The sequence below is a fragment of the Giraffa tippelskirchi genome, chromosome 11 (assembly GCF_054371585.1).
Source record: "Giraffa tippelskirchi isolate mGirTip1 chromosome 11, T2T-mGirTip1v1.2.pri, whole genome shotgun sequence".
Lineage (NCBI taxonomy): Eukaryota > Metazoa > Chordata > Mammalia > Artiodactyla > Giraffidae > Giraffa > Giraffa tippelskirchi.
The window spans coordinates 21,633,990-21,649,218 of record NC_137285.1 but is presented as its reverse complement, the minus strand read 5'-3'; the positions used below and the strand labels follow the sequence as shown (position 1 = coordinate 21,649,218).

The window sequence follows — 15,229 nt, the reverse complement described above, 5'->3', positions numbered from 1 at the left end:
TAACCAAACTGATCACATGGATCACACCCTTGTCTAATTCAATGAAACTATAAGCCATGCCACCCAAGACAGATGGGTCATGGTGGAGAGTTCCGACAAAACGTGACCCACTAGAGAAGGGAATGGCAAGCCATTTCAGTCTTTTTGCTTTGAGATCCCTGTGAACAGTATGAAAAGAGAGGAAAATACAGGCACATTATAAAGAGGATTTACTCTGCTGCCAACTACAAGGCTATATTATTACTCACCATCATCCTGCTAATAGCATACCTAGTTAAGAATATTAAGGCTCTTCTCCCAATTCATCCCACCCTCCCCTTCCCTGCCGAGTCCACATGCCCATCCTCTAGTCTGCATCTCTATTCCTGATAGCTATTGGGAGACTGCTCTATAGCACAGGGAGCTCAACTTGGTGCTCTGTGATGACCTAGCTAGGTAGGATGGGGAGGTGGAAGGGAAGTCCATGGCAGATACATGTATACACATGGCTGATTCACTTTGTTATACAGCAGAAACTAATGCAATATTGTAAAGAAATTATACTCCAATAAAAATAAGTAAATGAAAAATTTTAAGCAAATATATATGTATATATTAAGGTTCAGGGATCTTAAGTTCAAACACAGGAAACAAAACAAAAAAGAAACTGATTTGAAGCCACAGAGTGTGATTTCAAAGCCTTGTTTCTTTCCCCACACCATGGGACCTCATTCTTTTTTCCTCCAAGTCAGAATCTTACGTCTATGTGGAAACATTTCAACACCTATTCTAGCAGCCAATCTGTATCCCAAGCCCCCACACCTCAAATGCAAGACAAAGGTGCCTCCCCGTTCCTACCCACTCCAAATTCCTAACCTCACTCCCACTCACTTCAAACACCTCCTTTTTCCCTCGATGCTGGCCTCCAAGGTGCAGGGGTGAGCCTCCCAATTAGGGGTGTGTGTCCGCATCCAGGAACTGCTGGGGGCGCCCTGCTGGGGCACTTTCTCTCTCCCTCTCCACCCGCAAGGCGAATTCGCCTCGGGTTCCTTTTGGCAATCATTCCCTGGTGTTCCCTGACAGAGGAGAACTTCACGTCATTCGCTAACTGAATTGTTGTCATGGAAATCACTTTATTTGCTCTGAAAGGACTGAACTATCCTGGGGCCCCCCTGATTTCTCACTCTTGCCTTTGACAATAACCAGCTCCCTCCCACCCCTCTGCTCTCAACTGCCTGCTCTTCCTTCCTTGAGCAGTCTTACCCCAAATCTGGAGTCAAGGAAAATAAGTTTTGTGCTTGCTTTTCTAATCCTTGCTGTAGTATTCCATGCACTGTTCACTAAAGAGTTTACTCTCGGGAATTCCCTGGTGGCTCAGTGGTAAAGAATTCACCTGCTAGTGAAGGAGACACGGGTTCAATCCCTGGTCCAGGAAGATCCCACATACAGTGGAGCAAGTAAGACTGTGCACTCAGGACTATTGAGCCTGTGCTCTGGAGCCTGGGAGCTGCAACTACTGAGCCCACATGCTGCAACTACTGAAGCCTTCATGCCTAGAGCCCATGCCCCTCAACAAGAGAAGTCACGGCAGTGAGAAGCCCGCACACCACAACTACAGAGTAGACCCCCTCCAGAAACCTCACTCCCAACCCCAGCCCCTAGTTCTCGGCAACAAGAGAAAAGCCCACACAACAACAAAGGAATGGCACAGCAGGCAGGGTGGGGGAGAAGTCTACTCTCTGCCTTCTTGGTCAGATGTGCCGCTCATTTCCTGACTTCCTTGTGTGTGGGAGGGGTCACGGGACACTTCTGACCAGTGAGATCTTGGAAGTTCCTGCTGGGCTGCAGCATCCAAGTGGAGATGCAAGACTCTCCTTTTGCCAGGGCATCCAGCAGCCCTTAAGGGTGGTGGCTGCTACAGCAGCCTGAATCCCTGAGTGAGGATGACAACAGAGCCGAGCCTCCAGCCAGCCTGGGATAGACACACAGACTGGGCAAGGAATAAAGGTTATTTTAGGCCACTGAAATTTTGAGCTGACTTCTTATCTCAGCTGATTTGCCCTCCATCAGAAAAGATAAAGACAATGTTTAGCCTCTTTAGACTAAAGCTAGTTTCTCAGAAGGCACTGGACCCAGTCATCATTCTGAGCACAGTCCTGTGTTTTAGGAGTATCTTAAGCTTCTAGGGACTTCATTCTCAGCTCTGTCACTGATGAGTAAACTGATAAAGGGCAGGTCACTTAACCTCTCCATGCCTCAGTTTTTGCATCTGTAAAATGGGATGAAAGTAATACGTACCTCTAAGAGGATGGTTAAATCAGTTAATCTATGAAGATTAGATTAGCAACTGCCAAATTAATAAAAATTAGTTATTAATATAATCACTGGTACTTTTATCATTATCATCAAGGCATGCACTCTCTGAATTTCCTTTAATGCTGGATTTTAATTTATAATAAATCATCCTGCTTTGGGGTTTCCCAAGACCACCCATACATTTAGTGATTCACTAGAAGCACTCGTGGAACTCAGTATTCAGTTGTCCTTATGGCTAAGGTTTGTTGCATAACCTGACCAGCAAGAGGAAAAGACACAGGCTGAGTGTATAGAAATCTTATGCACAGGCTATCTTATACTGACTCCCTCCCCACAAGGTCACACAGACCTCACTCTTCTCTAAGTCACAAAAACACAGCAACATGCATGTGCTGTTCTGCCCAGGGAAGTCCATTCGAATCTCAGTGCCCACAGTTTATACTGGGAGCTGGTGATGTAGGCACCCTCTGCTTAGCATGTGTCCACCTTCCAGACTCTCAGAAGGAAAGCAGGTGTTCAACATAAATCACAAGGTTCGTATAGTTTGCGAACAGTGAACCACACTTAGGGAACTGTTCAAGTGCCAAGGTCCCAGACTGTTGGCCAGCCAACCGTCAACCTTGCAAGTAGACCTTTCTAAGGATAATAGCCTCGCATTACGTTAAACCCTTTCCTGCACACATCCATACCCTCCAAGCAGCCACACCACCTTGAGGGGACTTAACTGGCTTTGAACAGAGGGATGGAACCATACAGTCATAGATAAAAACACTGGAGGTAAGCAGGGCATGGGATCAGCTAGGCCACCCTGTGCCCTCCAATCCAGGGATGGCAGAGGAATGGCTGCCCGATGAATAGTCCCAGCACCAATGACCCCCAGCTCTACCCAGTGTAGCACTCCTTCCTGGTGAGCAAGACAGGATGCAGAGGTCGGCTGTGCAGAAGTGGGTCACTTGGTCATCTATGCCTGGGTGATATCCAACCAAGGCAGAGCTGTCGCTTCCTAGAAGGTCTGCAGAGACTTTCTCTGCTGTACTTTCCAAGATTTACCACTTTGAGTAACAAAATCTTCCTCCCTCACCCAAAATAATTCTTTCCTCTGTTAATTCCATTCTCTCTCATGTAGTCCTCTGTGAACAGCAAGAATCAGTGTTTAATATCTTGCCCTAAAAAATGAAATGTGAACATTTGACAAGAGAGATAACATAGTCTACTGGCTCTCTACAGTCTGAATTAAATAACTCAATCACACACGCCCTCCCCATCCTAAAAAAAGAATCTCAGGACTTCCCTGGTAGTTCAGCGATTAGGACTCTGTGCTTTCACTGCCAAGGGCTAGGGTTCAATGCCTGGTCGGGGAACTAAGATCCTGTAAGCCGCATGGTACAGTACCCCCAAAAAAAGATTTGCCCAAAAAAAAAAAAATTCAATGCTCAAGTGTGGCGCTCATTAGCCAATCCTGACTAGTGCATATAAAGTTAAAACATAACTGCCTACATACCCATTAATAAAAAAATGGTTAAGTCATAGTACTCCACATCTTTTTTTAATGATGAAATTCACATTTATTGTCATGGAAAGATGTATTTGACTGACAAGTTTTCTGAAATTAAAAACCAATATGAATTACCTGCCCTCATTTAAAAACAAAGAGAATCCATGTAAAAATCTGGACTTCTTGATTCTCTACAAGGGGGTCGGCAAACTCTATAAAGGGCCAGATAGTAAATATTTTAGAATTTACAGGCCAAATGATCTCTGTTGCAGTTACTCAACTCTGTCACTGCAGTGTAAAAGCAACTGGAGACAATAAATAAACAAGCAGGCATGGCTCTTTCACAATAAAACCTTATTTATCAACACAGGCAGCAGGCTGGATTTGACCCACAGGCTGTGGTTTGCCATCTCCCGCTCTAGAAGACAGAGATGGGCCCTTTCTTAAATCTTCCATCCTAGACCCATTGTGACAGCAAGGGCCACAGTCTCGCATTCCTGGAGGGCTGGATGGGGAATGCAGCGGGGAGAAGCAGTGACTGGGGCGAAGTGAAGAGGCCCAGATGACTCCCATCAGAGAATGCTGGCCCAGTGTGGACAAATCTGATGCTTCTAGAGATGCTAGAAATCCCCGTTTTTATTATGAAATCTCTGTTTTTAAATTATAGCCTCTATGAATTTCCCCAGAGGTACAGGGGAAAGTCCTCATGTGAGTTTCTTCTTGAGCCCTTCTCCTTTTCTTATAAGGACATCAATCATACTGTATTAGTGCCCTAAGGATCATATGACTATCTGCAAAATAAGGTCACATTAGCAAGTACTTGGATACATCTTTTTGGGGGACACAATTCAACCCGTGGCCGCCACACATCCAGCTCAAGGTGTTCCAATTTGCAACCTCTATCTTAAAATCTAATGCAGTGGGACTTCCCTAGCAGTCCAGTGGTTAGGACTCTGCGCTTCCACTGCAGAGCACACGGATACCATCCCTAGACAGGAAAGTCATATCCTACATGCTACGCAGCATGGCCAAAAAAACAATTTTAACGCATTAAGCAGATGTGATGAAAGACAACTTTATTAGAATCCAAAATCCTGCCCAAACGGGATTTTCAGGAGGACCTGAACTCCTCTGCCTGCCTTTCACCAGTCCAACCCCTCGGCCAGTCCCCTTTCCAGATTAAAACATCACACACGCACCTTCTGGAAAGCAAGCCAACTTCCTGGCACCCTGACAGTCGTCACCACACCAGCTGTCAGGGGAGACACCAGTGCTTCTGTTTATTTGACTGACAGCTACACTGGGGTCAGGTCAAAGCCAAGGGCAAAGCAAGCATTGCTTAACAGACAGGCAGCCCCCAAAGGCATGAGGGACTCACACCCATACAAAGAGTCTCTCAAGGTTTCCCCACTGAGAAAAACATCTCATTCCCAACTCCTGCCCAGGCACTCAGCCTTGACTAACACTCCAAACAGCCTTGGGATGCCCGGAATCCAGCGCAGCCCAGGGCCAGCTCATCAGAGATCCGTCTAATGATGGTTCTACTCCGTTCTACGCAGTCAGCGATGGATAGTTCATTTCACCTGATGGCTTTATTGTAATTAACCAAATGCCCGCAATGACTCTGTGTAATTCTGGCCACTGTGATCAGACCCACAGTCTGAGCTAAACAGCTGAAAAATGCTCAGAGAACACACCTCGGTGGTGACAGCTGCTGCCACCAGCTGGAGTCGGCTGACTCCAGCAAGGTCGGAAGAGAAGCCAGGGCAGTCACAGTTCTAAGAATGCAATTTATTCTATTTTCCTTTATCTTTTATTCAAACATCCAACAGATACAAACTATGTATTCAAATAAAAGAATGAATGAATAAAAGTCACCCTGGCGTGGACTTCTTACCTCATTTCTAACACATTAATGACCAGAGTCAAGATCGCGAGGACACTGAAAGGCTATCTTTCCATTTTCATTAGTATTTACCTTTTAAAGATTGCCTTGGGCTTCTCCAATAGCTCAGCAGGTAAAGAATCCTCCTGCCAATGCAGGAGACAGGTTCAATCCTTAGGTCAGGAAGATCCCTTGGAGAAGGAAATGGCACCCAGTACAGCATTGTTGCCTAAAAAATTCTCATGGACAGAGGAGCCTAGCAGGCTACAGTTCAAGGAGTTGCAAAGAGTTGAGTATGACTGAGCGACTCAACGCACACACACACAAATGAAGACTGACTAGCCAAAAGTTTCTGAGGATGGAAAAACCAAAACTACAATAAATCCCCAAAGCTAGGAAGACAAGACATAGTTAATTTACCAATCAAATTTATAATAGCTATTTGGCCATTTATACAACTCCTACTCATCCTTTAAAATCCACTTCACAGTTACCTTTCATCTGGGAATCTTTACCCAACTTCTCCAGGCAAAGAAAGTCTCTTTAATAATCAAGGTATTCCTCCTATCCAAAGTCTTATCACGTCACTCTTACTTATTTCTCTCATTTTGTCTGGAAAGCATGTCCCTGAGAAGAGCAAGTAATTCAGTTTCTTTATCTTTGACTACCTTAGCCATTATCATCAGGCTTAGCACATAATGGGATCTGCCAAACATTTCCTGGAAGAATGAGCCTAGACAACATCAGTCCCCAAGGGACATATAAAGATGAGGAAAATTTCAGAAGATCTCAGATGAAGGAAGCAAGACTTACATCCACAAAATGTTAGCAGAGTATGATTAAATAGGAAAGGCTAAATCCACAAACAAATCCTATAAACACAGAGAGCTGAGTAAGCTGTGTGAGCCAGCCTGAGCTGGTGCTTCATGAGAGGAGTGAAAGCTCCAGGTTAGCAAGGTCTGGGACAGGTGAATGAGATGTACATGAAAATGTAAGTTATAAGAGATAGCATTGCTAATTGTGTGTGTGATGGTCTGTAGGACAGCTGTGACGTGGCAATTTGTAATAAGAAACACATATTTGTTCTTCATCCCTATTCCTGGCACAAAGTTTCAAAAACTCTTGAAATTTCATAAGTGATGGAGCCAAAAAGGTGAGAGTATGGGACTTCCTTGCTGATCCAGTGGCTAAGACTCCGAGCTCCTAATGCAGGGGATCCAGGTTCTATCACTGGTCAGGGAACTAAAGATCCCGCATGCTGCAACTAACATCTGGCGGCTGCCGCTGCTAAGTCGCTTTAGTCATGTCCGACTCTGTGCGACCCCATAGACGGCAGCCCACCAGGCTCCTTCGTCCCTGGGATTCTCCAGGCAAGAATATTGGAATGGGTTGCCATTTCCTTCTCCAGTGCATGAAAGTGAAAAGTGAAAGTGAAGTCGCTCAGTCGTGTCTGACTCTTCGCGACCTCATGGGCTGTAGCCTACCAGGCTCCTCCGTCCATGGGGTTTCCCAGGCAAGAGTACTGGAGTGGGGTGCCACTGCCTTCTCCGAACATCTGGCACAGCCAAATAAATTTTTAAAAAAAATTTATTTTAAAAAAAGGTGAGAGTGTTTTGTTATCCATAACAAGCCCCTTTCAACCATATCCCAGTTTATATTAATGAGGTGATTTTTGCAAAGCCCCAAGGCAGCTGCAGGAGGGGGTGGTTCCCAGGGAACCCACCACATGACTAGAGAGTTGGAACTTTCAGCCCCACCTCCTGACCCTCAGGGAGGCGAGAGAGGCTGAAGGTTGCTTCGATCACCAATGGCTGACCTGATTTAATCTATCATTCCTAAGTGACGAAGCCTCCATATAAACCCAAAATAATGAGGTTCTGAGAGTTTCTGGGTTTGAACGCGCAGAGGTGCTGGGAGGGTCATGCACCCACAGAGGATGTGGAAGCTCCGAGGTCCTCTCCTTCAGAACTTGCCCTGTGCATCCCTCCATCTGGCTGCTCCTGAGTTGTATCCTTTTATAATAACTAGTGATCTAGTAAGCACGCTGTTTTCCTGAGTTCTGTGAGTCATGTTAGCAAATGGTTGAAACTGAAAAGGGAGTTGTGGGAAACCCCAATTTACAGCCTGTCGGTCAGGAGGACAGGTGACAACCTGGACTTGCCCTTGGCATCTGAAGTTGGGGGCGATATTGTGAAACTGAGCCCTTGATCTGCATGATCTAACGCTGTCTCCAGGTGGTCAGTGTCCAAACTGAGGTCAATTGTAGGACACTCAGCTGGTGTTGCAGAGAACAGCTGGGTGGCGTGGGGGAAAGCATGCCCCACTCCCTACAACTGGAATGGAAGTGTTCTGGGGGGAAGAGTGTGAGAGCAGAGAAGATACACAGTTTTTCCTTTTCAACACCCTTAAGGGACATCCTTGTTTCCCACCTAAGTTCTCAACCAATTAAAACAAAAAAGGCTGCTACACAGCCAAGTATCAACTTTATTACTATAAAGTTAATATTGTAGAATAGAGCCTATTTACAGGAAGCTAGGCTCCTCATACTGAGCCCCAGAGTTGTGCAGACTGGCTATAATCCCAGGCAGCCCTAGAGATATAAAGGTACAATAAGAGACCATTCTGATCCTATCAGACCCGTAACAATTGAACAGTCTGGCAGCAAGTGATGACAAGGACACAGAGCAACCAAAACACTCCCACATTACTAGTGAGGCCTTAAAACTGTACGACCAGAGAATTCCCTGGCAGTTCAGTGGTTAGGACTCCACACTTTCACTGCCAACGGCCCAGGTTCAAGCCCTGGTCAGGAAACTAAGGTCTCGCGAGCTGTGTGGCATGGCCAAAAGGGAAAAAAAAGCAAACAACAACAACAAAAAACTGTACCACCACTTTGGAAAACAGTGAAGCACCATCTGGTGAAGCTGGAAATGGAATTAACACATGACCCAACAATTCTAGACCTAGAGCCTGGAGAGTTCATTCCAGCTTCCATAAGGATACACACCGAAATATGTTCCTATCAGCCTTGGTTCATTACAGTGAAAACCAGAAAACCATCTAAATGTCTGCCTGCAGTAAAATGGATACACTGTGACACATTCTTACCATGGAATAGTATACAACTGTAGAGAAGGATGAATTACTGTTATGTCTAGCAACAAGGATGCACCTCTGAAATGCAACATTTGCTGGAAGAGAAATGACACAAAGAAAACTCAGAGCAGAGTTTGAGTCAAGCTCACAAAGAGACGAACCGAAATAATAGACCACTGGGGACTCCGCTGATGGTCCAGTGGTTAAGACTCCGTGTTCCCAAAGGTGGGGGCACAGGTTCAATCCCTGGTTGGGAAATTAAGATCCCACTTGCTGTGTGGCCAAATAATAAAAGAATAATAGACCACTTTGGGAGGCGAACATTGAACAGCAAAGGAGTGAAAAACTAAAATTTAGAGAAAAGTTTCTGTGTGAGGAAAGAGGGAACAAGATTGGGGTGGGGAGCTTAAAGAAGGCTTAAAAGCAGAGTCGACAAAATTTATCACCCAAACCTGAACCTATTTTGAGAGTGAAAAGGGATGTTATTAAGGGTTTTGCCAAAACAACAGGACAAAGCTGGGAAATCAAGACATGTTGTCATCCTCTATCTATCACCTTTTGACCGTATGTGGTAGGTACCTGGGTGTTCATTGTATGCTTGGATTTCTTACATATAATTTATAGATGATTTTGCATTTATTCAAGTCTGTAAAAAAAAAACATAAGTATACTTATGTACAAACTGGCATCCAAAATGGCATACCCCGAACACTCTGTGGTAGGGAGCATCTCCCCATGAGTTTGCCAGCAGCCCTCCTGACCCTCAGCATCTGGCTGCATTTGAGCTGAGAATGACATTCAAATGCAAACAGATGAGCCACACCATTCAGAACACTCTGGAAATGGAAATACCAACATCTGTGGCAGAGATGGGTAATGACCCGCTAGGCAAGGCCACAACACTAAATTAATCCTTAATGATTCTAAGAGCTTTTTTTCTTTCATTGGGTCATTTAATAACGCGACAACTCACTTCTTTCCTCCGCCTTCAGCTCCCCCATCGCCATGGAGACGATTGTGAATCAGCTATCATAAATAAAAATAATCCAACGGCACACGCCCGCACCACATGCCACTTGGATGTGCTGCCAACTCGATTTTATTTTTTTCATGCCCAGAACTCACGGGAGCTCAAGCAACACAGGACACCTCTGGAGGAAGAGACGCTTTTCGGTGACTGTTTAAAGACAGAAGTGGGCCTATCGGGTCTTAGGTTGCCTCTTACCAACCACACAAAGTGGGGCTGGGGCAGGGTGTTGTTTACCTAAACAGGAATCTCCCTTTAGGGGCCATGCGTGTGTGCTCAGTCGTTCAGTCGTGTCCGACTCTTTGCAACCCCATGGACTATAGCCCACCAAGTTCCCCTGTCCATGGGATTCTCCAGGCAAGAATACTGGAGTGGGTTGCCATGCCCTCCTCCAGGGGATCTTCACAACCCAGGAATCAAATTCATGTCTCTTGCATTTCATGCATTGACCAGGTAGGTGGGTTCTTCACCACTGAGCCACCTGGGGAGTCCCATTCATTAATAATTCTGCTATTGAAACAAACTACTCCTGTGTCCTCGAATAATCCCCCAAAGCATATAAGAACTCTGCCAAGACACCATTCTCTTTTGCCTCACATTCAGTGCCTGCCTAAGTCTGCCCTCGCCTGGGTCCCTGCACCAGTGTGAAGGGCTGTTTACCAAATGTTTTCAGGAAGATGAAATTCCACAATTGGAAAGTTAGTCTCCTCTTAATTTTCCTGCAAACCTCCGAAAGAGAGAAAGCCTCCTTCTGGTGCTAATGAGCCTCTAACACTTGGCTGATCACCTTGTTAACAGAGAAACAGCAGGTCTCTGTCTGAGAGCCTTTGGCAAGCAAGTCTCCAAGCTGGAATTTAAGACCATTGTTTTGATTTCATTGTCTTCATTTTGAAGGGTTTTGTCTATTTATGGCAAGTGATGCAGGCTTTTGTTTGTGAGAGTGATAGAGATTGCTTTTAAAATAAACATATTTAAATAAAGTCAATGAATCAATTTTAAAATTACACATTAAATTAAAAATAGCACAGGAATATACCAGAGGTGGCTTCAAAAAAAACTGTGAAGGGAATGCATTAAAACTTAAGTTTGGGGAACGCATCCTCCTTGGTGTACTCTCTGCTCCTTTTTACCTTTTCAGGGGCTGGATGTGCACATAGTAGGTTTGCAGTTCAAGTCTACTGAAAACATAAAGGAGGACCAGAGACAGCAGAAAAGCAGGGGTTGGAATAAGCTGAGTGCCAATTACAGGGCAACCTCTTACCATTGTATTCTGACCAAATTTGTAAACTTTTTGTTCAAAGCTGATCTGTAAGTGGCTGCAAGCCCCCTATGGTCAGGAAGAGCAGGCTCTCAACAGCAAATCTTTCACCTCTCCACAAACACACCTGTGGCATCACCAGTCAATAGTGGAATTCTCACCCATAACAGCAAGAGGTATGCAGATATTTCTAACACATGAAAATGTTTTTATAAAATGTGAAGTGAGAAAAGTTGTTTTTAACTATTATGCTGTATTTTTTTTATTTTTCCTGTGGGCTTCCACACATCCTGTTTTGGAAATAGGGAACACAGAAACATTCAAATAAGGAAAGAAAGCTGCCTTATTCACACATCAACCAGAGCTACACAATGACCCATCCAATCCTGCAAGTTTAGAAGGTAATTTGGAAACTAATAAACTGGCTTTTTTAAAATTATCATAATCATTATTGCTCAAGATTCAGTAAAATAAAAATCACCAACCAAAAAAAAAAAAAAAACCCTCAGATACTGTTAGTGGCATGTCAACAGATAATCTATCTAAAAATTAATTTGGCAACATGAATTGAAAGACTGAAAACTGATCACACCCTTAACCCAGGAATTGTATTCCTAAGATTCTATAAGAAATAATTCCAAAAAAAGAAAAATAATCAGAGGTACAAGAAAAATCAATTTTTTGCAATAAAGCTGTGGCAGTGAAAAATCATAACAACCTAACTGCTCAAAAATATAAGGGGTTGATAATATTTTAAAGGTATGCCCTTGCATAGAAGTGGTATGCCATCTTCAAAATTAATCCCTGAAGAATATTTAAAGACCTAGGAACATGCTCAAAAGCTCATATAAAATGAAAAAAAATCAAGTTATAAACCTTTACATTTAGGATAATGATTTCAGGGGTGTCTATGTGTATGTGTATTTACAAACATGTTAATATATACCATAAAAAGACTAGGAGAAAGTAAATTACTGCTGACTTTTCCCAGATGGGTTTTATTTTAATTCTTTATGTTGTTTTGTAGTCTCTAAATTTTCAATATTAGTTTGAAAATCAAGGTTGGGAGGAAAACTGCTTTCTAAGCACTTTAAGGAGAACTAATAGTTTTATATCCACTGAGTTTGTTTTATATTTGGGGAGGCACTTAAGTTTGTGAATATTTTTAATTGAAAGTAAAGGGGTGGCAGTGATACAACCCAGCAATCCCACTGCTGGGCATACACCCTGAGGAAACCAGAACTGAAAGAGACACATGTATCCCAATGTTCATTGCATCACTGTTTACAATAGCTAGGACATGGAAGTAACCTAGATGTCCATCAGCAGATAAATGGATAAGGAAGTTGTGGTACATAGACACAATGGAATATTACTCAGCCATAAAAATGAACGCATTTGAATCAGTTCTAATGAGGTGGATGAACTTAGAGCCTATTATACAGAGTGAAGTAAGTCAGAAAAAGAAAGATAAATACTGTATATTAACGCATATATATGGAATTTAGAAAGATGGTACTGATGATCCTAAATTCAGGGCAGCAAAGGAGACACAGATGTAAAGAACAGACTTTTGGACTATGTGGGAGAAGGCGAGGGTGGGATGATTTGCGAGAATAGCACTGAAACATGTACATTACCATATGTAAAACAGATGACCAGTGCAAGTTTGATGCATGAAGCAGGGCATCTAAAGCCAGTGCTCTGGCACAACCCAGAGGGATAGGATGGGGAGGGAGGTGGAAGGGGGGTTCAGCATGGGTGGGGGGACACATGTATACCTGTAGTTGATTCATGTTGATGTATGGCAAAAACCATCACAATATTGTAAAGCAATTATCCTCTAACTAAAATAAATTAATTACTTTTTTTAAAATTTTAAAAATTCATATTCTTATGCCAAAAAAAGAAAGTAAAGGGGTGGCAGTAAGAATTGAAAAGATACCCAGCACTTGCCAATGCCAACGTGCCTCCAGCCTCAAATACATTCAAATTCCAGCAGGAGGCAGTGTTCCACTTTGAGTTGGGGTGACTTGCTGGATGACTGACTCATTCATGGAGCTCTCTCTCTTGGAGATCTCTCTGATGAGACTCAAGTAGCAGCAATTAGGAGTAGTTCTGAAGTAGAGCCACTCTGCTGATCTTTCACCACCCCCACTCCAAAAAGGTCTGAGCTTGAAACTGCACCCCAGCAGTGGAAGAGGCTGGGCAAAAACTCTACAACCTTTCTCACCCAAGAACCAAGGGTACACGCTAGAAAGAAGCTACCTGGGATCAGAGATAGAGTGTTCCCATCCATCCATCCCTATCCATTCCACAAAGACTTATTGGCACTAACTGGGTGCCAGGTCCTAAAAACATAGCAATGAACAAGATGGACATAGCTCCATCCCACCTCCACCAAGAGCACAGTCACACAGTGGAAAGACCACTGAACAAGAAGTAATGATAGACTATTTGCCATCAGACCCTGTTGTGGGAGAGCCTAGTCAATGTAACATTCAGCAGAAAACTGAAGGATGACCCGGAGTGGCCAGACCGGGGACGAGGTGGGGGAGACTCTAGACAAGAGGAAGGATGATGTACAGAGGGCATTGGAAGAGTGAAATTGTGCATGGAGTGTGGTTCCCAGGTGGACGGGCAAGGACAAGCTCCCAAGGGCACTGAGAAGCTTCTAAGGAAGAAGTGACCTCTGCATTTGTATGAGCCACTCTGAAAAGTGGCTATAAAAGACAGGCTGGAGTTGGGAGAAAGAGTTAGATTTCCATCTGTAGACAGACCCTTAGCAATACTGCCTGTTCATCTGCTTCCATGGGGAAGACAGACCATTCTGCTTGTTAGAATTGTCATCCAAAGCAAGAGTCAGTAGGCCTCAGATGAGATCTTTGAGGCCATCCTTGAATACATGCTTCAGTGCATGGACTTTGATGGCTATCTTGGCCATTCCGAGGCCTTTTTATATATCCTCAGCTGAGTTCCAGATCACTGAGACTGACAAAATCCCTTATTTTTGGACGAATATAGTTTCTGGTGTGCCGGAATTCTACCAGCTGTGTTCCAATATCCTTTCAACGATAACCAAAAAAAAAAAAAAAAACCCTGGGTTTTTGTTTGTTTTTGCAGGGCTCATGGCCACCATTAATAAAAACTACATTTCCCAGATGTCTTTGCAGCTGAGGGAAGTCATATAACTAATGCTCCATCTCACCTCCTTTCCACCCATCCTTTTGGTTCTGGCCATCATTGCACCCACAGGATCTGCACACCAAAGTCTCTGCAGAGATACTTCCCAGCCATTCTGCTTGTGTAAATAATTCAAATACAAGGAAATGAACAAGTGGAGAGTGCCCCACCATGACTGTGGGGTACTGTAGCCTGTGAGTAAATTCTTCCCTCTACCCCATTTTGGGCAAACAACCACAAAGTGTCCTTCCCAGTACTCATGGACTGAACCCCAGCTGCCCACGGCAGTAACCAGCTCAATACACAGCCTTGAATTGGTTTTCTCTCTTTCCCTGCTTCCTCTGCCCAGAGTTTGGGGGTCACCCATCCCTAGGTCCAGTACCTTATTTCTCTATCAGTGTGGGTCTCACTGGGGAGCCCATTCCAAAGTGCCATGTAACATATTCAACTTCAACTTAACTTAGCTTCAAAATGTTTAGAAAAGACAGAATTATTTGATAATTTATGTTGAGACAACTGATAACGCTGTTGGGATTTGGCTACAGAACCCTAATTCACCCTAATGCTAAAATAAATTCCAGATATCAAATAAAAAGAAATCACATATACAGAGTGAAGTAAGCCAGAAAGAAAAACACCAATACAGTATACTAACACATATATATGGTATTTAGTCAATCGGTAAAGATAACCCTGTATGCGAAACATCAAAAGAGACACAGATAAATAGAACAGTATTATGGACTCTATGGGAGAGGGCGAGGGCGCGATGATATGGGAGAATGGCGCTGAAGCATGTAAATTATCATATGTGAAACGAATCGCCAGTCCAGGTTCGATGCATGATACAGGGTGCTCGGGGCTGGTGCACCGGGATGACCCAGAGGGATGGGATGGGGAGGGAGGTGGGAGGGGGGTTCTGGAAGGGGAAAACATGTACACCCATGGTGGATTCATGTCAATGTATGGCAAAACAAATACAATATTGTA

At 43.9% G+C, this 15,229-nt stretch overlaps 1 protein-coding gene and 1 long non-coding RNA gene across 9 annotated transcripts in view; one reads left to right on the top strand and one right to left on the bottom strand.

Annotated features, from left to right (window-relative positions):
• The window catches only part of TMEM132B (transmembrane protein 132B), a 354,195-nt gene that overhangs the window by 285,174 nt on the left and 53,792 nt on the right, over window positions 1-15,229 (bottom strand). The gene's annotated exons all lie outside the window — the stretch shown is intronic.
• Window positions 9,764-11,493, top strand: LOC145526010 (uncharacterized). The gene is made up of 3 exons (XR_014068588.1): window positions 9,764-9,944; window positions 11,100-11,232; window positions 11,362-11,493. It is a non-coding gene; the product is annotated as an uncharacterized LOC145526010 (long non-coding RNA).